The sequence below is a fragment of the Cervus canadensis genome, chromosome 13, assembly GCF_019320065.1.
Source record: "Cervus canadensis isolate Bull #8, Minnesota chromosome 13, ASM1932006v1, whole genome shotgun sequence".
NCBI lineage: Eukaryota > Metazoa > Chordata > Mammalia > Artiodactyla > Cervidae > Cervus > Cervus canadensis.
This window is the reverse complement of record NC_057398.1, coordinates 59,906,752-59,931,316: the sequence shown is the minus strand read 5'-3', so window position 1 is coordinate 59,931,316 and position 24,565 is coordinate 59,906,752. Positions and strand designations below refer to the sequence as shown.

The 24,565-nt window shown below is 38.9% G+C and overlaps 1 pseudogene across 1 annotated transcript in view; it reads right to left on the bottom strand.

Moving 5' to 3' along the window:
• LOC122451761 overlaps positions 1–22,271 on the bottom strand; it is a 44,770-nt pseudogene extending 22,499 nt beyond the window's left edge. The window contains exons 1-2 of the transcript XR_006272508.1: positions 22,149–22,271; positions 21,617–21,839 (exon numbers count right to left, since the gene is read on the bottom strand). The product of XR_006272508.1 is annotated as a T-complex protein 1 subunit delta-like (transcript). The remainder of the gene's footprint in view (positions 1–21,616; positions 21,840–22,148) is intronic.
• Between the last annotated feature and the right edge of the window lie 2,294 nt (positions 22,272–24,565).

The following is a 24,565-nucleotide window of genomic DNA, read 5'->3' as shown; positions in this document are numbered from 1 at the left end:
AGGGCTACGCTTTTAGATCAAACTTCAGACACTCTTTTTCCTTTCACTGGCAATTGGATGATACAGTTTTGATTTCAAATTTGACTCCGTTTGCTTTCTGGTACCATTTGCTTTTCATCTGTGCTGTTTGCCACTGGTTCTACTTTGTATTTCTAACTGGAGTTGGTTCACATCTCTACAGGGATGTCAGTGGAGTCGTTTAGGGCTTACACTTGTACACCTTCCTCAGTGAGTTCAGTGCTGCTAGATCTCCTGAAAGCCTTTCTAAACCTTGTTTTAAGTTCACTAACGTTTCTGCCAATTGACCGGTCCCTATGTCAGTGACTGATGTGTGGGGTACATTAGCGCCAGGCCTTGCTCTGCATGATAAAATACCCCTTTTTTGGGACAGTATGATACAATGTCTAAAAAAATGTCTGATAATAAAAGTTGATGTGTGCTTTCATGTTGAGCTAACCTTATATTCCTTAAAACTGTTTTCTATAATATCACAAAATTCCCTCTGTCCAGGGTGAAACAGACTACAGAGAGGGTCATGCCGTCACTTTCTACAAAAGGCTTTGTTTTTGAGAAAGTGATATTTTTTCAGTTTAATCTCTTCTTCAAAGATACTCAGGACATTTGAGTCACAGTAGCACATATCACAGATGAATGTATATGAGTCCACAATAATTAGGTGCAAAATATAGCACCTTCTGAGAGAAATTGTTTGAACAAGTTATTTAACCATTTTGAGGTATCAATAAAATGGTGATGGTAACTCCCTAAATTCAGACTACTGTTGGACAATTGAAAAAATGTTTGTAAGGTAGTTGACAGACTGTCTGGATTTTGTTTTGTTTTCTATAAATTTAACAATGACATAACTTTTGCCATTAGATTCATATATGTAAATACTTATCTGTAGCCACTAAATTATACAATATTGTGCATTTTTATGCTTTCAAATGGTGATGGCAATAGGGACTAACCTAGCAAAATAGCTGCATTATGATCAAAACCTACCACTTACAAAGACTCAAAGATCTAGCATAACAATGAAATGATTCTGCTGAAAGCTTCAGAAAAAAAGATTTTTTTCAGGTTGTTGTTGTTTTTCGGTCACCCAGTTATGTCTGATTCTTTATGACCCCATGGACTGCAGCAGGCCAGGCCTCCCTGTCCCTCACCATCTCCCGGAGTTTGCCCAAGTTCATGTTCATGGCATCAGTGATGCCGTCCAGCCACCTCATCCTCTGATGCCCTCTTCTCCTTCTGCCCTCAATCTTTCCCAGCATCAGGGGCTTTTCCAAGAAGTCTTCTGTTTGCATCAGATGACCAAAATACTTGAGCTTAAGCATCAGTCCTTCCAGTGAATATTCAGGGTTGATCTCCCTTAAGATTGACTGGTTTGATCTCCTTGATGTCCAAAGGACTTTCAGTAGTCTTCTCCAGCATCACACTTTGAAGGCATCAATTCTTTGGTGTTCTGCCTTCTTTACAGTCCAGCTTGCCCAACCATACATGACCACTGAGAAGACCATAACCTTGACTATATGGACCTTTGTCAGCAGGGTAATGTCTTTGCGTTTCAACACACAGTCTAGGTTTGCCATCACTTTCCTGCCGTGAAGCAATCGTCTTCTGATTTCATGGCTGCAATTACCATCTGTAGTGATTTTGGAGCCCAAGAAGAGGAAATCTGTCACTACATCCACCTTTTCCCCTTTTATTTGCATGCAGTAATAGGGTCAGATGCCATGATCTTAGTCTAATATTTATTATTAAGCCAGCTCTTTCACTCTCCTCCTTCACCCTCATCAAGAGGCCCTTTAGTTCCTCTTTGGTCTCTGCCATCCTGAGGTTGTTGACGTTTCTCCTGCCTACCTTGATTCCAGCTTGTAATTCATCCAGCTCAGCATTTCTCATGATGTGTTCAGCATGTAGGTTAAACAAACAGGGTGACAGCAGACAGCCCTGTCATACTCCTTTCTCGATCTTGAACCAATCAGTTGTTCCATACAGGGTTCTAACTATTGCTTCTTGACCCACATACAGGTTTCTCAGGGGACAGGTAAGAGGATCTGGTATTCCCATCTCTCTAAGAGCTTTCCACAGTTTGTCATGATTCACACAGTCAAAGGCTTTTAGCATAGTCAATGAAAACAGAGATAGATGTATTTCTGAAATTCCCTCACTTTCTCTTTAATCCAGCAAATGTTGGCAATTTGATCTCTGGTTCCTGTTCCTCTTTCTTTTTTATAGGTGGGGACACATTATTTCTGACATTCCACCTACAATGTACAACTTCTTCATCTTCTATAGCATTGGAATTAAGGAGAGCAGTACATGGAGTCCCACTGTCTGGGTTTTCAAATCCTGGTTTTGTTCTACACTAGCCAGAACTTTAGATAAATTTCTTAGTCTTTGCCAGAGGTATGCTCAATGCTACTAGGGTGAGAAAGACTAAAAATGTATGTATTTATACACACACGTATCTATATTTATTTCTATACCTATCTCTACATATTGACAACATGAGTTTACAATCATGCCATGAATTTCATTCCAACACCATAGTGTTCATCCAACCTTTCACTCTTTCATATTTGTACTCCCCTTCTCCAGTGGTGAGAAGACTGCCTTCCCGTATCTACAGGAATTTACTTATTTGTTCAACGTTCCTCTGTGTAGACAGACTCCAGACCCTACCAGGTAGCCATGTCACACAGAATCTTCCCTCTGTGGTCTTCACCCCTGCCAGACTACCATGCATCTGTGCACCAATGCCCTCCTTGAACCAACAAAGTGGTTCTTAGCATTTTTTTAAAAAAATTAGGAATACAGAATTCTTTTTTACCTTCTTGATACCTCATGAACTCCTTTGAAAAGTTGATGCCAGCTACCTAAACTCTCCCCAGAAAAGGTGCATACAAGTAATCTGCACGAAAACTGTATACAATTTCAAGAGATTCTAAGATTCAGGGTTTTTTTGTTTGGTTGTTTAATATGTACATCAGTAGGGATAACAACTCCCTCAAAGGAACTGCTTTAAATAAGAATTTATCTACCATGCTTCGAATATTGTGTCCAAAGTATAAACGGAGGTTATTAGAATGATCTTCTCTAGTCAGCTCTTAATCCACAATATGATCTCAAAACAGTTGCTATGCACTTCTGTGTTCCAGTAATTCTTTACTTCCTTCCTGGATTCATTCACTAATATTCCTGAGTCTGTTTACTCTTCTCTACAAAGGTGATTACTGTATCTATCATTCAGGGAAGTTGTAAAAATTAGAGATCATGATGTGATAAGTAACTGATACAGAAAGTAGGTCTAAAAGTGATAACAGCCACTGACATTTCTACATTGTACTGGCATTTTCTAGGCCCTTCAGATTCATTTATTTCTTCTCTTATGCTTTGAATGCTTTTCTTTAGCTACCCATCCTTCACCAGTCAGACCAATTGTACTTTATCCTCCATGTGTCTTTGGTCATTTCATATGAATTTTATTCCTTATGGTTCCCTCAGGCTTGTTTCTTCTACACTCAACCCTCTGGCAGACGTAGTTTGACTTAATAATTTAATGTCACTGCATTTATAGAGGTTAGATAGAAGAATCATCTATTTCAATTGCCACATAATAGGTTTTACAAAAGATCAGCCAAAGGCATTTTCCACTTTTATATCCATCACAACTTACATGAAGATTCATGGGACAAATCCCATGGTAAATTTAGTTTTTGAAAAGTTTACCTCTAGTAATGAAGTTACACGTATGTTGGCTTTATACTGGAGGAGCCCTCGGATGGAGCAGTTATGGGCTTTGTTGAGTGGATTCACATCACGCTTCATCACTTCCTGGCCCTGTAAATTTGGAAGATACATTTAATCTCCTTGAGGCTCATCTTGATGTTCTGTAAACTGGGAATGATATCCTTTCATGAAAGGATTTTACTGAAGATTAAATCAGAATGTACACACAAAGAACTTGACATATAGAAGGTAACAAGATATGCTAGGGAATTCCCTGGAGGACCCATGGTTGGGACTCTGCAGTTTCACTGGTGAAGGCCTGACTTCAATCCCTGGTTGGGAAACTGGGATCCTACAAGCTGAATGGCCAAATAATAATAATAATAATAATAATAATAAAAGATATGCTAGTTTCCCACCTTTACCCTTGATCCTTCTGACTAAATCATTCCTTTCTTCTCTTTCACTATTTAATACCTAGAGCTAAACCAGACATCTCTTTTCAGATAAATTATAACATCTAATCTATGTGATTTTATTCATTTTTTAACCCAAAATGGTCTTTTGAGGGTTCCAAAAACTTAGAAGAAAGTATAGAATAATTTCTAAATAAATAAAACTAAAATATGCAGGCTTATTCAAATGGATCACTTTTAGAACGGTAACAGTCAAATAATACATTTAATGTAAGTCTTTTCTACCCATATGCATGACCCTAAGAACAAACTGAGAGCACATTTTGAAGATAACGATGGTCTTTATTAGATTCTTTCATCATCATTATTTACTATTACTATTATTATTACTGTAAGACCACTTGCAATCCACCCTCTTAACAAAATTTTAAGTGTAAAATACAGTGTTGTACAACAGGTACAATGCTTGCACAACAGATCTCTAGAAATTAGCCACCTCGTGTAACTGAAACCACATACCCTTTGAACAGCAGCTCATTTCTTCCTCTCCGGCCCCTGGTAACCAATGTTCCACTCTCTGAGTCTATGGGTTAACTATTAAAGATACTTCATTTAAAGGAATCATGTAGTATTTGTCCTTCTGTAACTGGCTACTTTCACTTAGCATGATAGAAGGCATGGTGGTTTATTACAGTTTCATTATCAAAACCATCTTTAGTAAAACTTGGGAGTCAAACCGTCTATATTGAATCATGGTCTCAGCAGTTAATAGAGGTGTAATTTGGGGCAAATTACTTATACAGTCTGTGTCTCGGTTTCCTCATCTGTAAAATGGAAAAATAATAGCATCCATTTACTTTGTTCTTTGTGAGAGCCAAAGCTAATTTTTGCAAAGTGTTTCAAATGGTGCATGGCTGAGACTTAAACACTATACAAAAATCAGCAAAAAAATTTTAAAAGAAAAGCAGTTCTTCGTTGTATGCATGGTCAGTCCCTCAGTTGTGTCCAGCTCTTTGTGATCCCAAGGACTGGAATCTGCCGGGCTCTTCTGCCCATGGGATTTTCCTGGCAAGAATATTGGAGTGGGTTGCCATTTCCTCGTCCAGGGGATCTTCCTGACCCAGGGACAGAACCCACATCTCCCATGTCTCCTGCATTGCAGGCAGATTCTTTACCATTGAGCCACTGGGAAAGCAGTTGTTCCTTACTATTAACCTACTGAAATGACCAGCTATAATATTCCAAACTCATTTAAATATCAAAATCATACCTATACAAATAAGAGTAGAAATGTTCTAAGGATATTCTGATTCTATGTTGAGCCAAATTACCAACCTCATCCTGATAATGGCAGAGTGACCAGAACGACCAGTTTACCCCACTCTATGTAGGTCTTTATATAACTGTTGGTATTAGGAGAAGCTAGCACAGTCCTCAGAACTATGCTCCTACATGTATATGGTCACAAATTAAAACCTGAACCTCAAATCTAAAATCAGTTATGCCAAATGTGTGAAACCAGATCAGGGAAGTAAAAGTATCTCAATTTGCTGTGAGGCCAATAGGCACTCATTTTTACCATACCTGCTTATCTTTTCAATAGTTTGTCTTGAGATTTTTTAGTTCCTTTAATATAAACACTTAAGAAGTGAATATCATACTTAACCCACCTCACCATTCAGACTGACAATTGCAATTTGACAATCTAAGATGAAAGATCTATTCCAAGCACCAATAAGTTATCACTACAGGATGTGAGCATTTTCAAAGATAAACACAATGTACAATTTTAGGGCGATAAATGAGTTTCATTTACCACTATTCTTATATGAGTGTTTATGTTTCAAAAGTATTTTTACCAAAAAATATAATTTTTTTTAAAAAAATCAAGGCCATTTATGTTGCTTTGGATTACTTCTGAAGCTTTAGATGGAGTGTTTATCAAAATTGTTTGTCTTGGAGAGGGGAGAATGACATTTCAAGACTACAAGCTATGTATTTAGGAATGGTCTGTCAGATAATCAAGCCTATAAATAAGACCTGGAAGCAGCTAGAAGAGAATTGAACTCCTCTGGATAATTGGTATATGTGTCGCCCAGGGAGAAACAAATACTCTGTCTAAAATAATGCTGACTGATGAGACAGGGCATGTCTTCTCATACAAACCACACATTTTCACAGAAAAAAATCCAGCATCCAGAGACATTTTAAATTTCCTGACTATGTCCTCTAAAAATCAAATGGAACAGTTTCTTAAAGCCTTAGCAAAAGGAAGCAAGCTGTTCAACTTTTGCGTAATCAATCCCAAGTTCATGTTTTGGAAACTGCACACTCCAGCAAGTGCAACAGCATGTAAAAGAAACAGTTCAAGAACAAAGGGCTCAATTAAGCATATTTATAAAATGTCTGCCTTTGAGTTAATTACATAGCACTATGCAGGTTAGCAGCAGGAAAACATCCCACTGCTTTCCATGGGATATCTCCTCACACAAGGGAAAAATAATGAGTATATTAAGAAAATACTGTGGAAAGCAGTAAGAATATGTCAGTTAATCAGAATTATCTATTCAAGTGACCTGATTTGACATTCGTCTTTATAAAATCAACCATAACGTTAAACATCATCATGATTCCAACTTTTGGTACTGGAACATCGGTGAAAAGATTCTTCCACTCTCTCATCCTTACAGAGAAATAAAATGTTACATCAGAAAATAACACCAAGATGAGGGAACTTATCCCATTTGAGAAAATCTGTACTTTAAAATCGTTTCCTCCCCCCCAAAAAAAGGATGAAATAATATCATTTACAGCAACATGAATGCAACTAGAGATTATCCTACTAAGGGAAGAAAGTCAAAGAGAAAGACAAAGAGCATATGATACCACTTATAGTGAAATAAAAATTTCACTAGCTTTGGCTATCATCTGAGAAAAGAATGTTAGATTGATTAGTCTTTCCCATAAGATGATCCTATTATCATACGTTAGGTCAAAGGTTGTAAAACTGTGTTAAAGTTATCCTTCTTTTATACTGTGGTAAGAGTGCTCCACATGCTGATATTTTTACAAACTTAGCATCTATCAAGTGTATTCTAAAGCATACCCTTATGTCCAAACGAAGCAATGCTACTGATGTTAAATGTGACTTTGGTGGGTTGCTGCAGCCTAGGCGACTCAGTTTATGTTTCTCAAATTCCACAAAGACTTAAGGCAAAAAGAAAAAAAAGACAACTTTCTCAAGTTTTAATGAAAAATACTACACTCAGGAAAGTAGCCATTTTTCCTTTGCTATTTTGTTTCCTAGTGTGAAGCTACCTGAAGAAAATAAATAAAAATCAGAAGCTTTATGAGCATCACAATCACACTAAACATGTGGTTTAAAGGGAGACTTTCAAGAAACAAACACAGCCTAATAAGTTTCCTTTCTTCAAAAGAATATCACAATATATCTCCTTGGGATAAAATAGTCACTTACTGTCCTTTGTTTCTTTATGATGATAATCTTTCCAATGTATTTAATATTTTCAATGGATTAGTGATCTATAGGCTTTCCTGGTGGCTCAGCTGGATCTATCAGTCATCTGAAGGCTTCCATATTTCTTTGTACTGTCAAGAAATCTACACACAGAAATTGGAAAGATTATAAAATTGAATAGAAAAGAACTAGGATCCACAGTCTAGAATGAGCACATACTCCCCTCTAGAGCATGGGATTGCAAATGGGAAGTTCCTACTTTCCTACCCTTAGTCCTCTGGACTCATCCATGTTCAGTGATCTTTGGTTTCCAAACTGTACTTGATTTCAAAAAAAAATTTTTTTCAATCCTTCCTCAATATAAAAGGCCTAGGCTAATTTTATGGCATTGTGGCTTCTTAAAGTATGTATGTATGTGCATTTCCATCTGAAGTATTTTCTTATTTCACCTTTTCTCTGAATCACATTCTAAGCAAAAAGAACACTGGATCCTGTTATCCCTCTAATATTCAGCGTGATGTTCACATAGGAGACCCAGGCATATAATGACTACTTTTCAAGTCCTCTGGGTTTAAAAATACCTTCATTTCTAAAGCTTTAAAACAAAATTTTCTTGTGATTGGAACCAAGAAAGCAGCAAAACCTAAAGGCACTTTTATCTTCTTTAATTTGGGTAGAACTTTGTTCTGCATGACAGGCAAATTATCTACTTCCCTTTATTTTTGACCAAATGAAAACAAAGAATAGATGTTACCCATTTGAGCAACAGTAATTTTACATTACATTGTAACTCTCAGTAACCTTAATGAATTCTTATCATTCAACTGATAGATGATCAATTTTTAAGTCAGAGAAGCAGTTCAAAACTAGTTCTTCTATCTCAATTGCTGCCCTAAATCTCCATTATGATCACTTAGACTTTTTCTCCTTCTCCTAGAAAGAAATGAGTTTTTTTGAACAAAAAAATATAGCACATTTTATCCTAATAAAATAAGTTTGCATTTTGGAGGCATGGGTATGATAATGATGGGAACTAAATTAAGTATCCACTGCCCATGGAAATAGCCAGTATTTCTTCAATATTCTCCTAATGCAATAAGCCGAGCATTCACAAAGGCTAGACTTCTCATGGTGGCAACAAAGTGAGCCTGAGCCGTAGAAACTAGAAAATCTCTAGCAGCGGTGGTGCTTTATACACCATGAGTACTTTAAGATTAAAAACGTAGCTTTATCTCAGTGTGAGGCCAATGTTAATAACTAGCCTATTCAAGGGAAGCTTCAAGAATTCTGTAATTGAAAGTTGCCCAATTGTGCATGAACCAACCTAACTTTCAAGTAGCACAATTCATTTTAGTCAGTATTTCACTTAAAGAATGAAGTTTCAGGAAAGCAAGCGTCTTGACTTTATATATTATCAACTTTGATGCCCTGAATGTATTTCTGCTTTTGCAAATGATGGTACATGTAAATAGCATTCTGGCAGACTCTGATTACAAAATCAGACAGGCAGAAAAATTCATTTATGGTTAAGAGAACAGCAAATGTTACAATCCTCAATCTTCAGCAAAACAATAATCATTTTACGTACAGCTAACTTATTCATGGTTGTGGCATACATTTTTTTTTTACAAGTTAATTTATGCTTCTGATTTTTTTTTTAACCAGAGTGATATTTTTCAGCTATCTTCATTTATGTTCTATTTTCTGACTATTGAGATCTTGTCTGTTAAACTAATTACACTGGAACAGCAAGTTCACTTAAAAAATGAGAAATACAACTTTCCACAATTGCATATCTTATATGAATGATATGAAGACTGCCAGCCATGATCCATGAATATGTGTGTTACAAAAATTTTTTTGACTTCTGACAGATATCCCAGAGGAAAACAAATAATAAAATCGGGTCTGCTTCATTGTTTCTCACAGTACGATTCAGCTTTGCATCTACTTCTCTTTGATCTACTTGACAAACCATAAATCCAAACTCTAGACTCATTTCAAGACAACTTGCAGAGAAGTTAATAAATGTTTGTAGTTGTGCATTACTTAATGTCTCCCCTTCAATTAGCTGAGATTATCCAGAAGCTATTATTTGTCTGACAAATTTGTATTTATTACATATGCATATATGGATTTTGCAATTTTATGTTCTTTTTGAACCCACTGGTTTAGGTCAACTCAAACATACAGACTACTACCCAACATCACCAAATGCACATTTTTGAGCAAAAATTCCTTATTAGCTCTTCAAATGTAGAATGCAGCCTAGAATCTTGGCATGATTCTCCTCCTGCCCATCTGTCGTCATTATTTTGCCCATTTGCATTGTGATATGCCAAGATGAACTAGACAGAAGCCAACAAAGGTCTGAATGAGGTATCTAGCCTTCAGGACATACAACCAAACTTATTTTTCCCCTGTAAAATGTTTTTAACAAATCACAAGTCAATGAGACCTGTTAGTTAGTCGTGCTTGTGGGGTTTTTTTTGTTTGTTTTTAGGGATTTTCCTAATGGTTGTATTCCAAGAGTAAAACTTGTAACTAATAAAATTTGCTTGTATTCTTCTCTGTAGTGAGTTTCATATCACATAACCAGAGTCACAACTTCTGTTTTGAAGTCCTATTAATAGGCTGTAGTACACAAAAAAGTACACAAGAATTTTTTTGTAGTCTGTTATTCACTAGAAATTATGATCAGGGACAGTTTAGGATAATACCTAGGGATATCCAGTTTAACAGGAGATAAGCAGAGTATTAAAGAACGATGTTAGCATGAAGGGTTTGTATATAGAAGGTGAACCATCATTTAAGGGTGAAAAGGTGGTAGGGAAATTTAAGAAACTAAAATCCAAGGATGGAACCAGATTAAGAACCGAAAGGTAAATTCAGGGACTCATTTCAGAACAGGAGGATAACAAGCTTGGAGCCACCTAGGCACACTGTTTTCCAAAACGTATTTCCATTTTGGTTCCTTAAATGCACAATGTTAAATAATCTGATATTAGTACTCCCAGGTAGGTAGGTATCATTTACATCTGTCCAAACCTTGCAAAATTCCAGAATCAATGCTCCTTCAGGCATTGATGATTACACTGACTTAAAAACTGAGTAGTCTGGGGGAAAATTCTCCTTTCAGCATCTGTCCCATTAACTTGATGCAATCTACAGAATAAACTAAGTGCTGAGTATAGGTGGAGTAAAAGATGAAACATCCACTACTTTTTCCCAGTTTTAGTACCATTTAAGGCCAATTCATATAACATTAAACCATGAGAATATCTTTTCCAGGGGGTGGATACAAAATAACAAGGATTCAGGAAACCATACCTTTTACCTTCAAGAGTCAAACTGATCATTCCACAAAGAAAAATTACATGCTGTTGATATTCTCCATCATTTCCCATCCCTAAGTATATGCTGAAACACTAAATTCTCCCTCTTAAATTTACACAAAACTTTTACCAGGATTGGTTATTCTCAGCAAGAAAGATAAACTGGAGATAAAAAGAAATGCTTTTTCTCTACTGACCTCCTACCCTCAAAGTTAATGGCAGACTCTAATGTCTTCTGTATACTGTGCTAAAGCAGATGTTATGGACTGAAACTATCCTCCCAAATTTGATATGATGAGACTCTTAACCCCCAATGTGATATGAGGAGGTGGGGTCTTTGGGAGGTGGTTAGGTCATAAGGATAGAGCCCTCATGTATGAATTAGTGCTGAAACCTAGCAGGATCCTGTGGGGTTCCTGGGCACAAAAGCCTTTCTAGGTCCCCCATTTCTTGTTTGCACGAAATAGCCTCCTTGACCTTCCCTGAGTTCCAAAGGTCAGGTTCAAACAGTTGCCAATTAGGCAAGAGAGGGAATATGGAGACAGAGGAGCAGTTTAGGAAACAATAGTGCAGCCTTGGTTCAGGGTCTTGGTACCCCCTCAAGGGATATATGTAAAAATATCTTTGAGCTGTTTTGCAGATACTGAAACCTCCACCAGAAGGAAGAATTTAACTGTTGCTGCTTAAAAGCAGGTACACCCCAGACCAGTTGGAACCAGAAGACTGAGGATGCTGACTCCCACTTATCTCACCACCAATCAATCAGAAAAATGTCCACAAGCTGATCACACCCTCCTCTTTGAGCCATTACTACAAAACTCCTCACTACTCCCTCAAGGTCAGAACAACAGTTTCAAAAGCATTAGTCTGTGGTGGCCCCTTTTGCCTGGCAAAGCAATAAAATTATTCTTTTCTACTTCACCCAAAACTCTGTCTCCTGAGATTCAAATCAGTACCAGGGTAAAGGGGCCAAATTTCAGCTACAGTTCCTCCTAGAGAAAAGGCAGCTGAGAGTTCCCTTGAACCTTTCACCGCATGAAGTTGCCATCTGAAAACTGCATCTATGAACAAGGAAGGAGGTTCTCTCTCACCAGACAAATCTACTGGCATCTTTGTCATGGACTTTCCAGGCTCTAGAACTATGAGAAATAAATTTTTATTGCTTATAAGAAACTCAGTCTATGGCATTCTGCTACAGAAGCCTGAACAGGCTACAAAAATAGATAATTTCAAAATGAGGCTTTCCCAAAGAGTCTGTGGGTAGGGCTGAATTTCAACGTGTTGTGTCTGTTGTAGTTTTATGTATCTTTTCCTACATATTTTAAAACATTATTCTGAGAAGGAGTTCATATAGCCTTTCTCTATCAGATTGCCATAAAGATCCAAGACACGTAAAATGTTAAGAAGACAAGTTCTAGAGACTAGAGAGAACACGTATTTTAATAGTGAGTGTCAGAACCTTGGCATTTAAGATGCCTATTTGATGCTAAAACAAGTCATATCAAGTCAAACAAGTAGTGAAGTAGCAACTGATTACATTTTTCAGACTGCTGTGTTGGCATCAACAGATACAGATTATTAATGACTATACAGACTGAGTGCCTTCTTTATAGACCTAGGGCCCATAAGTGAATTCAATTTGCAACACATTGAAATCAAAGCAAACCAACAAACAAGCAAATAAAGTGCCATCTAATTCCAGGGCCACAACTGAACCATGTCATGAATAATATCACTGAGTTTCTGAATTGTCTGCTGAAAACACCCTAAAATAGATGAACTGTTCATTTTCAGATACTTGTAGGAGTCAAACACATGAAACAGGAAAAATTAATTATGTATATTTACACAATGGTTGTTCAGTCGCTCAGCTGTGTCCACCTCTTTGTGACCCCATGGACTGCACCATGCCAGGCTTCCCTGTCCTTCACCATCTCTCAGAGCTTGTTCAAACTCACGTTCATTGAGTCAGTGATGCCAGCCAACCATCTCATCCTCTGTCGTCCTCTTCTCCTCCTGCCTTCAATCTTCCTCAGTAACTGGGGCTTTTCCGATGAGTCGGCTCTTCCCATTAGGTGGCCAAAGTATTGGAGCTTCAGCATCACTCCTTCCGATGAATATTCAGGATTGATTTCTTTTGGGATTGACAGGTTTGCTGTCCAAGGGCCTCTCTGAAGAGTCTTCTACAACTCCACAGTTCAAAAGCATCAATTCTTCAGTGCTCAGCCTTCTTTAATGTCCAACACTCACATCCATACATGACTACTGGAAAACCATAGCTTTGACTAGACGGACCTTTGTCAGCAAAGTAATATTTTTAATATGATGTCTAGGTTGGTCATAGCTTTTCTTCCAGGAAGCATGTGTCTTTTAATTTCATGGCTGCAGTCACCATCTGCAGTGATTTCGGAGCCCAAGAAAATAAAGTCTGTTACTGTTTCCATTGTTTCCCGATCTATTTTCCATGAAGTGATGGGACCAGATACCATAATCTTCGTTTTTGAATGTTGAGTTTTAAGCCAGCTTCTCACTCTCCTCTTTCACTTTCATCAAGAGGCTCTTTAGTTCCTCTTTGCTTTCTGCCATGAGGGTGGTGTCAAAGGCATATCTGATATTTCTCCCGGCGATCTTGATTCCAGCTTGTGCTTCATTCAGTCTGGCATTTCACATGATGTATTCTGCATATAAGTTAAATAAGAAGAGTGACAATATACAGCCTTTGATTGCTCCTTTCCCAATTTGGAAACAGTCTGTTCTTCCTTGTCTGGTTCTAACCATTGCTTCTTGACTTACCTACAGATTTCTCAGAAGGCAGGTAAGTTGGTTTGGTATTCTCATCTCTAAGAATTTCCCATAGTTTGTTGGGATTCACACAGTCAAAGGCTTTAGCACAGTCAATGAAGCAGAGGTAGATGTTTTTCTGGAACTCTCTTGCTTTTTTGATGATCCAACGGATGTTGGCATTTTGATCTCTGGTTCCTCTGCCTTTTCTAAATTCAGCTTGAACATCTGGAAGTTCTCAGTTCATGTACTCTTGAAGCCTAGTTTCAAAAATTTTGAGCACTACTTTGCTAGCGTGTGAGAAGAGTGCAATTTTGTGGTAATTTGAACGTTCTTTGGCACTGCATTTCTTTGGTACTGGAATGAAAACTGACCTTTTCCAGCCCTGTGGCCACTGGCTTTTTGAGTGCAACACTCTCACAGCATCATCTTTTAGGATCTGAAATAGATCAGCTGGAATTCCATCGCTTCTACTAGCTTTGTTTATAGTGATGCTTCCTAAGGCCCAATTGACTTTGTACTCCAAGATATCTGGCTCTAGGTGAGTGATCACACCATCATGATTATCTGGGTCATGAAGATCTTTTTTGTAGAGTTCTTCTGTATATTCTTGCCACCTCTTCTTAATATCTTGTGCTTCTGTTAGGTCCATATTGTCTCTGTCCTTTATTGAGCCCATCTTTGCATGAAATATTCCCTTGGTATCTTTAATGTTCTTGAAGATGTCTCTAGTCTTTCCCATTCTATTGTTTTCCTCTTTTTTTTTTTTTTTTTTTTTTTTTTGCATTGTTCACTGAGGAAGACTTTCTTATCCCTCTTTGCTATTCTTTGGAACTCTGCGTTCAGATGGGCATGTTTCCTTCTTTACTCAGCTATTTATAAGGCCTCCTCAGACAACCATTTTGCCTTTTTGCATTTCTTTTTCTTGGAGATGGTTTTTATCACCACCTTCTGTACAATGTTACGAACCTCTGCCCATAGTTCTTCAGACAATCTGTCAGATCTAATCCCTTGAATCTGTTCGTCACTTATTTACAGAATAAGTTACAAGAAAGTCTCCTTGATATGTGAATGGGGTTCACAACTCTGTGTCCTGTGTTTCATAGGTAATGGGTCTTTCATGTTTTATTTTATTGCTATTTAAAATTCCCACCAAAGAAATATTAGGCCACTATTTTAAGAGAGGCAGAATCTGTTTATGGTTTGGTTTCTCTCTGGCCACAATACACACTTTCACACCTTTAAAAATGTGTCATTCTACTTCACCTTCTGAACAGTGGATATTTACGTTTACCTTCCATTGCATGCAAAGACTTTCATTTACAAGAAACCTAATGAAGATTCTTTTTTACTTTTTATAACAGAAAAGATTCAGCCTTCTTGGGTAGGTTTTCAATTCCTAGAAAGCTTCACCAAGGTCAATAATCTTACATAAAATTGTTATGTTATAGTCTTTTGAGTGTTAAAAACAAATCTAAATAAGCTACACCACCATCATCAGGGGTTAAACTATTTCTATTACAGAAAGTGCTATAGTGCATTACTCACTTAATTATCTTTCTGATGGTAAGTACCTCTCCAGTGTGCCATTTGTCATGGCATTTATCCAATATGTTACTTCATGTGGATAATTATGAGGGGAATATAAAACTGCACATCTAAACTCTCCTTAGAGGTAATTACCCTGTCAAATTTATAGGTAATGAGAAGATTTTCAAAGCTCTGGATACGTTCTAACATGGATTGTAGAGGAGTTGTTTGTTTGGGGGATTTTGTTTGTTTGTTTTTGGCCAACTTTCTCAACTAACATTACTTTTACAAGGGAAGTTTCAAACAATCAACAAATCACGAAGATAATCCTGAGGATGTGTTTGGAAACATAAAATAAAAGAAGCCAGTGTGAAATGATTGACTGCTGAACCTGGAAAAATAAAATATTCTGTCAGCCAAGCTTACTTAAAAGAAATATATGTCTAATATCACAGGGCACAATATATAACCAGAGTTAAGAATAAGCAGAATTTCCTATCCTGTGAAGTGAGAAATCTGTGAAAATTTGCATTTTTTCCAGCAATTAATCTTAAAGTATACGATTAATAAGTTCTTGGAGTCTATTGATGTGACCCCTCTGCACCAAGAATTTGGAATAAAGGAAAAATCACGTTGCATGCTCAACATTGCAGTTTGGAAACAGGAGAGAATCAATTCAGTCATGGGAAATCACTGTGATGAGGCATGGATGCCCTGAGAATTCCTATGAATACTGTATAGTGTCCTTTTTTTTCCAGTTGTCCCAGCCAAGGACCAGGCGGTCATCACTTCCTCTTCCATTTATTTTTATTTCCCCTTCGATCCTAACAAATCCTGACAGCCCTACCATCAAAAAACGTTACCAGCCCTGCTGCCTCCATTCTTTCCCCAGGAATGGGTTTCTCTCGCTGGGGTTGTAACAGTGACCTCTCACCTGGACTTCTGCCACTGCCCTAGTGTCTCTTCAGTCAGCTGTCAACACAGCAACCACAGTGATACTGTTAAAACGTGGATTAAATCAAGCCCACATCACCCAGAGGCGTCCATCACTGTCTTCAGAATGATCTAAATGGCCCAGTAGGGTCTCAAACCCTGCTTATGCCCCGAACCCCATCACCTTCTGCTACATCTTCACCTGCTCACCCTGCTTCAGCCACACTGATCCTTTTGTTATTCCTGGAACTCAAAAGGCCAGGCCCTGTCTCGGGAACAGAGACCCTGGCGCTCCCCTTGCCTAAAGCACTTTACGTCGTTTAGGTTCTTGCCAGGCTCCCTCACTTTCCTTAGACCCTCACTCAACTGTCGTCTTCTTAGGACAGGCTTCCCTAATGACCCGATTTAATACGATATTGCTCAGGACTTCCCTGGCAGTCCAGCGGTTGGGACTTTACCTTCCAATGCAGGGGGCGCCTGTTCAATTCCTGGTCAGGGATCTAAGACCTCAGATGCCAAAAAAACAAAACAAAACAGAAGCAATATTGTAACAAATTCAATAAAGACTTTAAAAATGGCCCACATTGAAAAATCAATAAAATAAAATAAAAATCACTAACACCTGCTTGACCTCTTCTTGAATCCCCAACACCCATTCACCTTGCTTTATTCATCTTCATAGGTCTCATTATCTCACTACATATTTTATTTATTTTGCTTATCATGTTTCTCCATGTTACAAAGATTGTTCAGAATAGAAATATTTGTCCATATTGTTCCCTTGGTATATATACCAAGACAGTGCCTGCACAAGATAGAAACTCTAGAACGATCTGCTGAATAAATAAATAAAGGAATGAGTGAATCATGGGAGAAAGATTTATGAAGAAACAGACATGCAAATCTCCTACAGTTTTATACTATAGCTTCCATACCAAGACAAGCCCAAACTTAATAAATTCACAAACATTGAGAGAATATATCAGAAAGAGGATATATTCCTCTTTCTGGAACAGCAACACGAAGGCATGGAGACTCACAGACACAGAATTCACCAATGCTCTCTGCTTTCTTAGAGGAGCCTACACAAAGGATGTCCAGCCCCCCAGGAGATGTGGTAAGTGAGATGGGTCAAGCTATCTTAGCTTAATGTCTTGAGCATTAAATTCTTCTACTGACCCAGGCACCCACTTTTACCACTCAACCTTTGACTACCCCAGAGGTCTGCTCAGGGGGTAAAAATGATCACATGGAGTGAGGCTTATGCTTCATATCTGATTTCCTATGTAATACATACAGTGAGTGCACTTATATGGAATCTGAGGGATTACCTTTATTAACCTCATAAACCCAATTCTTTTATTTTTTCCCTTCATGATATACACATTCTGATGTATATGTGTATATATGTATGTATGTATATATATATATGTATATGGCCAATCACCCCATTTTGCTCAGGACTGAGGGGGCTCTCAAGATGTTAGGCCTTCTGTGCTAAAATTTTAAAAGTCCTGGGCAATCAGCAGATGAATGGATAAGGAAGCTCTGGTACATATACACCATGGAATATTACTCAGCCATTAAAAAGAATTCATTTGAATCAGTTCTAATGAGAGGGATGAAACTGGAGCCCATTATACAGAGTGAAGTAAGCCAGAAAGATAAAGAACATTACAGCATACTAACACATATATATGGAATTTAGAAAGATGGTAACGATAACCCTATACGCAAAACAGAAAAAGAGACACAGAAATACAGAACAGACTTTTGAACTCTGTGGGAGAATGTGAGGGTGGGATATTTCAAAAGAACAGTATGTATACTATCTATGGTGAAACAGATTACCAGCCCAGGTGGGATGCATGAGACAAGTGCTCGGGCCTGGTGCCCTGGGAAGACCCAGAGGAATCGGGTGGAGAGGGAGGTGGGAGGGGGGATCGGGATGGGGAATATGTGTAAATCTATGGCTGATTCATATCAGTGTATGACAAAACCCACACACACACACAAAAAAATGCATGAATAAAAAAAAAAAATCAATTCCTATTGGGAAATCTGCATTTGCCAATGAAGAGATTTCTCAGATATCCAAAGAAGGGGCTATGTAGTATATATTTTTTTATTCCCAACATTTATGTGGGGTAGTAGTAACTGATGTGTAGTAACTGGGGTAACCAACTTGTCCTGGTCTGCCCAGGACTTTTATTTTATTTTTTTTTTCTTTTTCTTTTTCTTTTCTTTTATTTTTTTTATTAGTTGGAGGCTAACTACTTCACAACATTTCAGTGGGTTTTGTCACACATTGACATGAATCAGCCATAGAGTTACACATATTCCCCATCCCGATCCCCCCTCCCACCTCCCTCTCCACCCGATTCCTCTGGGTCTTCCCAGGGCACCAGGCCCGAGCACTTGTCTCATGCATCCCACCTGGGCTGGTAATCTGTTTCACCATAGATAGTATACATACTGTTCTTTTGAAATATCCCACCCTCACATTCTCCCACAGAGTTCAAAAGTCTGTTCTGTATTTCTGTGTCTCTTTTTCTGTTTTGCGTATAGGGTTATCGTTACCATCTTTCTAAATTCCATATATATGTGTTAGTATGCTGTAATGTTCTTTATCTTTCTGGCTTACTTCACTCTGTATAATGGGCTCCAGTTTCATCCATCTCATTAGAACTGACTCAAATGAATTCTTTTTAACGGCTGAGTAATATTCCATGGTGCATATGTACCACAGCTTACTTATCCATTGATCTGCTGATGGGCATCTAGGTTGCTTCCATGTCCTGGCTATTATAAACAGTGCTGCGATGAACATTGGGGTGCACGTGTCTCTTTCAGATCTGGTTTCCTCAGTGTGTATGCCCAGAAGTGGGATTGCTGGGTCATATGGCAGTTCTATTTCCAGTTTTTTAAGAAATCTCCACACTGTTTTCCATAGCGGCTGTACTAGTTTGCATTCCCACCAACAGTGTAAGAGGGTTCCCTTTTCTCCACACCCTCTCCAGCATTTATTGCTTGTAGACTTTTGGATAGCAGCCATCCTGACTGGCGTGTAATGGTACCTCATTGTGGTTTTGATTTGCATTTCTCTAATAATGAGTGATGTTGAGCATCTTTTCATGTGTTTGTTAGCCATCTGTATGTCTTCTTTGGAGAAATGTCTGTTTAGTTCTTTGGCCCATTTTTTGATTGGGTCATTTATTTTTCTGGAATTGAGCTGCAGGAGTTGCTTGTATATTTTTGAGATTAATCCTTTAACAAGTGGTGCTGGGAAAACTGGTCAACCACCTGTAAAAGAATGAAACTAGAACACTTTCTAACACCATACACAAAAATAAACTCAAAATGGATTAAAGATCTAAATGTAAGACCAGAAACTATAAAACTCCTAGAGGAGAACATAGGCAAAACACTCTCCGACATAAATCACAGCAAGATCCTCTATGACCCACCTCCAAGAATACTGGAAATAAAAGCAAAACTAAACAAATGGGACCTAATGAAACTTAAAAGCTTTTGCACTACAAAGGAAACTATAAGTAAGGTGAAAAGACAGCCCTCAGATTGGGAGAAAATAATAGCAAATGAAGAAACAGACAAATGATTTTTATTTCTTAGTTTCCAGCATGTCAGTTAAGTCCAACAAATGTTTAAGCACAACGTCTATGTAAGCATTTTACTAGCTCTAAAAAAAGAGAGAGACTAATGAGGAAAACGGCACATTAAAAGATATGGTAAGTTTAATTTGGTATTTGAGGGCTTACTGAGCATTTATTATTTGTCAGACATGATTTTGGATGCTAGTAACACATATATTTTAAAGTATGGGCAGAACTTAACAGTCTCTAAATGGCTCCCCAGCTCCAGTTTAAATTCTGTCTGGATCTTTTTTCCAGGACATCTGTCCATCAGAACAGATTTTCAAGGAAAAAAAATATAACTTTCCCATTAAATATGTAACTCTTACCCTTCATGCTTTTTTGGGGAGGTGGATGAGATCAGCCATTTCCATTCTTCCTAGTGTCCAACCAAACGGTCTGATTTCTCTCACTTTAGATGGAATCACAGACCTCTAATTGACTGCATCCATTTGGTTCAGAGAGAAAGAGTTACCTTTGTTATAAACATGAAAGAGTTAAAACACCCGGAGAGAGACAATTCTGCACTGTGGAAGCCAACCTCCCATCAGAGTCCCAGCCGAGCATCAGAAACGCTGGTTCTAGCCTGCGTGGGCTTTTCTTTAGTTTCTGTTTCAGGTGATTTTAGCAGCTCTGTTACTACCAAGGGTTCTGACTAGCCTTTGATGAGAATCATCTCTTCAGCAGCATTAGCTTCCCATTATCTTTGGGTGAGCCACGAGCGCCCAGGTCTAAACAAAAGAGAGAGACAATTGCATGGCTTTCTTGATCTCAGCACTTAAAGACTTGAAAACATCTTCCTCAGCAACACACGTACCACAGCAGACTTCAGGTAGGAACTGCAGCTTCTCTTTAGATGCGGAGCAAAAGATGCTTATGCAGACTTCGTTAGAAATTGTTCATCTCGCACATCATTAGCCACGACCTGGTGGTAACGGCCTTCAAAGCTAATACAGTCATCGCTGGACCACAATCATTACCTCGAGTTTCCCTTCCGTTGTTTCTTTAAGTCCCATGTTCCCAACTGTGACCATTACTGTACCTCAAGCCTCCTGTCAGCAAATCTGACGGCTCTTCACCATGGTAATGCTAGAGTGTCACAAGCTTAATTTGAATCTCCAGTGGAAAATGGGGCAGGGGGATAGCAAGATAGAAAGCATATTGAGAAGGACGAAAGCATTGGAGTAATACCGATGCTCAACGGGGCCCCTCAAACAAACAACACTATCCAGGGTCAAATATTCACTATGGCTCCCTCCACTGATTAGAGATGCAAACCAAATGACTCCTTCTGGCTCTCCCAGAGTTCTTTAAGCTCAGCACAACAGAAATGAAACTCACTGCGACCATCCCTCAGTCACTTGTTCCTTTTCCTCATCCCTGTCTCACTGTAATGAATGAAACTTCATCTAACTAAGAGACCTGGGAATTATTACCAGTGCTTCTGTCCTCCTCACCACCTCCAAGTAATTAACTGCTGGTGAGCTTAGTCAGCTGATCCACAAAGACTTCGTGTAAATTTACTTTCGTTACACTCACAGTAAGACCCCTACTCGCCAACAGGTTCCATTCTGAGAGCTCACTCGTTACTCCAATTTGTTCCTACGTCCAACAAAGTTAGCCTAGGCACCCATATAACACAACTAGCTGTGTAGTACTTACTCTACTATAATAGATTTATAATACTTTTCATGCAAATAACACATAAGAAACAAACAAAAAGTAAAGGACATATTTTTAATCATACGGTACAGTACCTTGAAAAGTACAGTAGGACAGTAGGACAGCTGGCATCCAAGGGCGGGCATCGCGTGAACAGGCAGGAAGAGTCACTGACAGAAGCGGGGACAGGAGCGGGGAGACGCCAGGACTGAAGGGGTGTCAGCATCGGGAGGCGGAGGGCGAGCTGCAGCTCCACCCCGGCCTGACACGACTGGACGTGCACATGCACACTCGCGTCTTTGAAAGTTCGCAGCTGTAAGGTTCATATGTAGGGGACTTCTTCTGTTAAACAGGCATTCAACAGTGCAAAGGTGATACACAAGGAAACTTGGACCCAAATAAGTGGACCTGACCAACCAGTAGCCTCCTTAACTCCTCCCCGAGATGTGCCAGAAGAATGATGATCAATGCTAGCCACATAGAATAAGAAAATCCTACCACTCAGAGAATCCCGCATTTGGGGGTTTATTCTGTACTCTTTGGCCACCGGAGGGACCGTGACAGCACACAATTGTCCCCCATATCACCAGAGAAACAACCATACGCTGCATCCCAGACATACGCTTTTGTGGTATTTTTCCCACTGAATCACCAGGTCTATTGAGGCTGTTAGCTCTGCACAGGGGTCCGTGACCCATTCCCCACACCAGTGCCGGCAACTCTTCCTTTCTGAGAGCTCTGACATTGTTGCCCATATTCATACCCACTGCCACTGCTTCAGATCAAGTTCTGATCTTGTCTGAAGCTTCAGCCCCATCCCACTCTACCCACCATCTGCATGGCAGCCTCTTATCTTTCAAAAGTGCAAAGACATTCCTGTCGTGTGCAGGCTAAAAACATTTTATTGCCAAATAAAGTCTGAACCCCTTACAGTGGCACAAAAGGCCTTTTATTCCTTGGCCCCCGACTTTTTTCTCTGATGTTATTTCCCATGTTATTTGTCCTACTTTTATTCTCATTTCCTGCAAATGCCCGAACTTTCAGCTCTACGGCTGTGCCAGGCTGGTTCACTCCATTCCTGCCTTCACATACATGTTGCCCTCACTGTGAGCCTTATTTATTCAAGATCACATAGCCCAATGGAATACTACTCAGCCATTAAAAAGAATAAAATCATGCCATTTACCGTGACATGGATGGATCTAGAGATTGTCATATTGAGTGAAGTCAGAGAAAGACAATTATCATATGATATCGCTTATATGTGAAGTTCAAAAAATGATACAAATAACCTATCTATAAAACAGAAAGACTCACAGATGCAGAAAACAAATTACGGTTACCAAGGGGAAATGGGAGGAGGAGGGATAAATTGAGAAATTAGGATTGACATATACACACTACTATATATAAAAGAGGTAATTAAAGAGAAACTGCTGTATAGTCCAGGGAACTCTACTCAATACTCAATAGTCTATAATGACTTCCATGTGAAAAGTGTCTCAGAAACATACTCAATACTCAATAGTCTATAATGACTTCCATGTGAAAAGAGTCTCAGAAGCAGTAGGTGTGTGCATATGTACAACTGATTCACTTTGTGGTACACATGAAAGCAACATAACATTGTAAGTCCACTTAGTCCAGTAAAAATTAATTTTAAAAACAGATCATGTGTTCCAATGATCCCATATTTAAAAGCTTGATGCGCAGTACTGCGCTAGGCGCTGAGGATCCAAAGTCAGGGGAGATGTCATCTCCTGCAAAGAATCTGCAATTTTGGAAAATCCAAGCACATATATCAACAGGTATGATATAAAGAGATCCATTCTTAATAAGGTCATACTGAGAATTATTCTGTGGTCCCAGAAGAGCATCCACTTAAGGAGACGATGGGGGGGCCCTGAAAACTTGCCAATATTTTTGTTCGATTTTAAGAAATAACTAGAAGCTATCTTAAAATCGAACAAAAACATTGGTAAGTTTTCAGGGCCCCCGCCTTTCCCTTGTAGTTCAGTTGGTAAAGAGTCTGCCTGCAATGCAGGAAACCTGGGTTCCATGCCTGGGTCAGGAAGATCCCCTGGAGAAAGAAATGGCAACCCACACCAGTTATTTTTGCCTGGAGAATCCCATGGACAGAGGAGCCTGGCAGGTCTATGGGGTCTCAAGAGTCAGATAGGACTGAGCTAAGCGCACACACACAGAAGCTATTGGTTAAATGGAACCTTGATTTCTCCCAGAAGAAATCTTGAGCTGGTTCAAAATCAGATGCTGTTTGAAACATATACAGTACCATATGTAAAACAGATAGCTAGTAGGAAGTTTCTGTATAACACAAGGACCTCAACTTACTGCTCTGTGACAACCTAGAGGGGTTGTGACATCCCTAGAGTGGGATGGGTGGGGGGCATGGGAGGGAGGTTCAAGAAACAGGGGGTGTATATATACTTATGGCTGATTCATGTTGTTACATGGTAGAACCCAACATAATATTGTAAAGCAATTATCCTCCAATCAAAAATAAATTTTAAAAGATTAGACACTTGGTGTTTTCCTATATAGACTGCCATCCTCACTTCTAGGTAGATGGAAGTACCACTTTCTAGTCTGGTGGGATTGGTGAATAGCCAGGACCTCTTAAAAGGTTTTTTTTCCTGTTGGGATTTGGCAAAGCCTCATTACATAATGGGGAGGGAAAAAAAAAAAACCTGAGGAATGATCCAAGGGTACCACCTTTCAGGAGGGTAAAATAAAGTTATCAAAGATTAGTGGCACATTACCCACGTGCCACAGGAACTAATTTGCTAATGTGTGGGACAATAGTGTGCTGAGTCTGTGAACTGCTAAAACGAAACATCACAGATGGAAATGGATCTCTCACAGCTCTGGTGGCGAGAAGCACCGGTCAGAGTGCCAGCCAGATCAGGTCCTGGTAAGAGCCGACTAGCTGTGCCCTCACATGGCAGAAGGGGAAAGGGATCTCTGTGAGGTCTCCTTCATAAAAACTCTAATCCCACTCCTGCGGGCTCTGCCTTCATG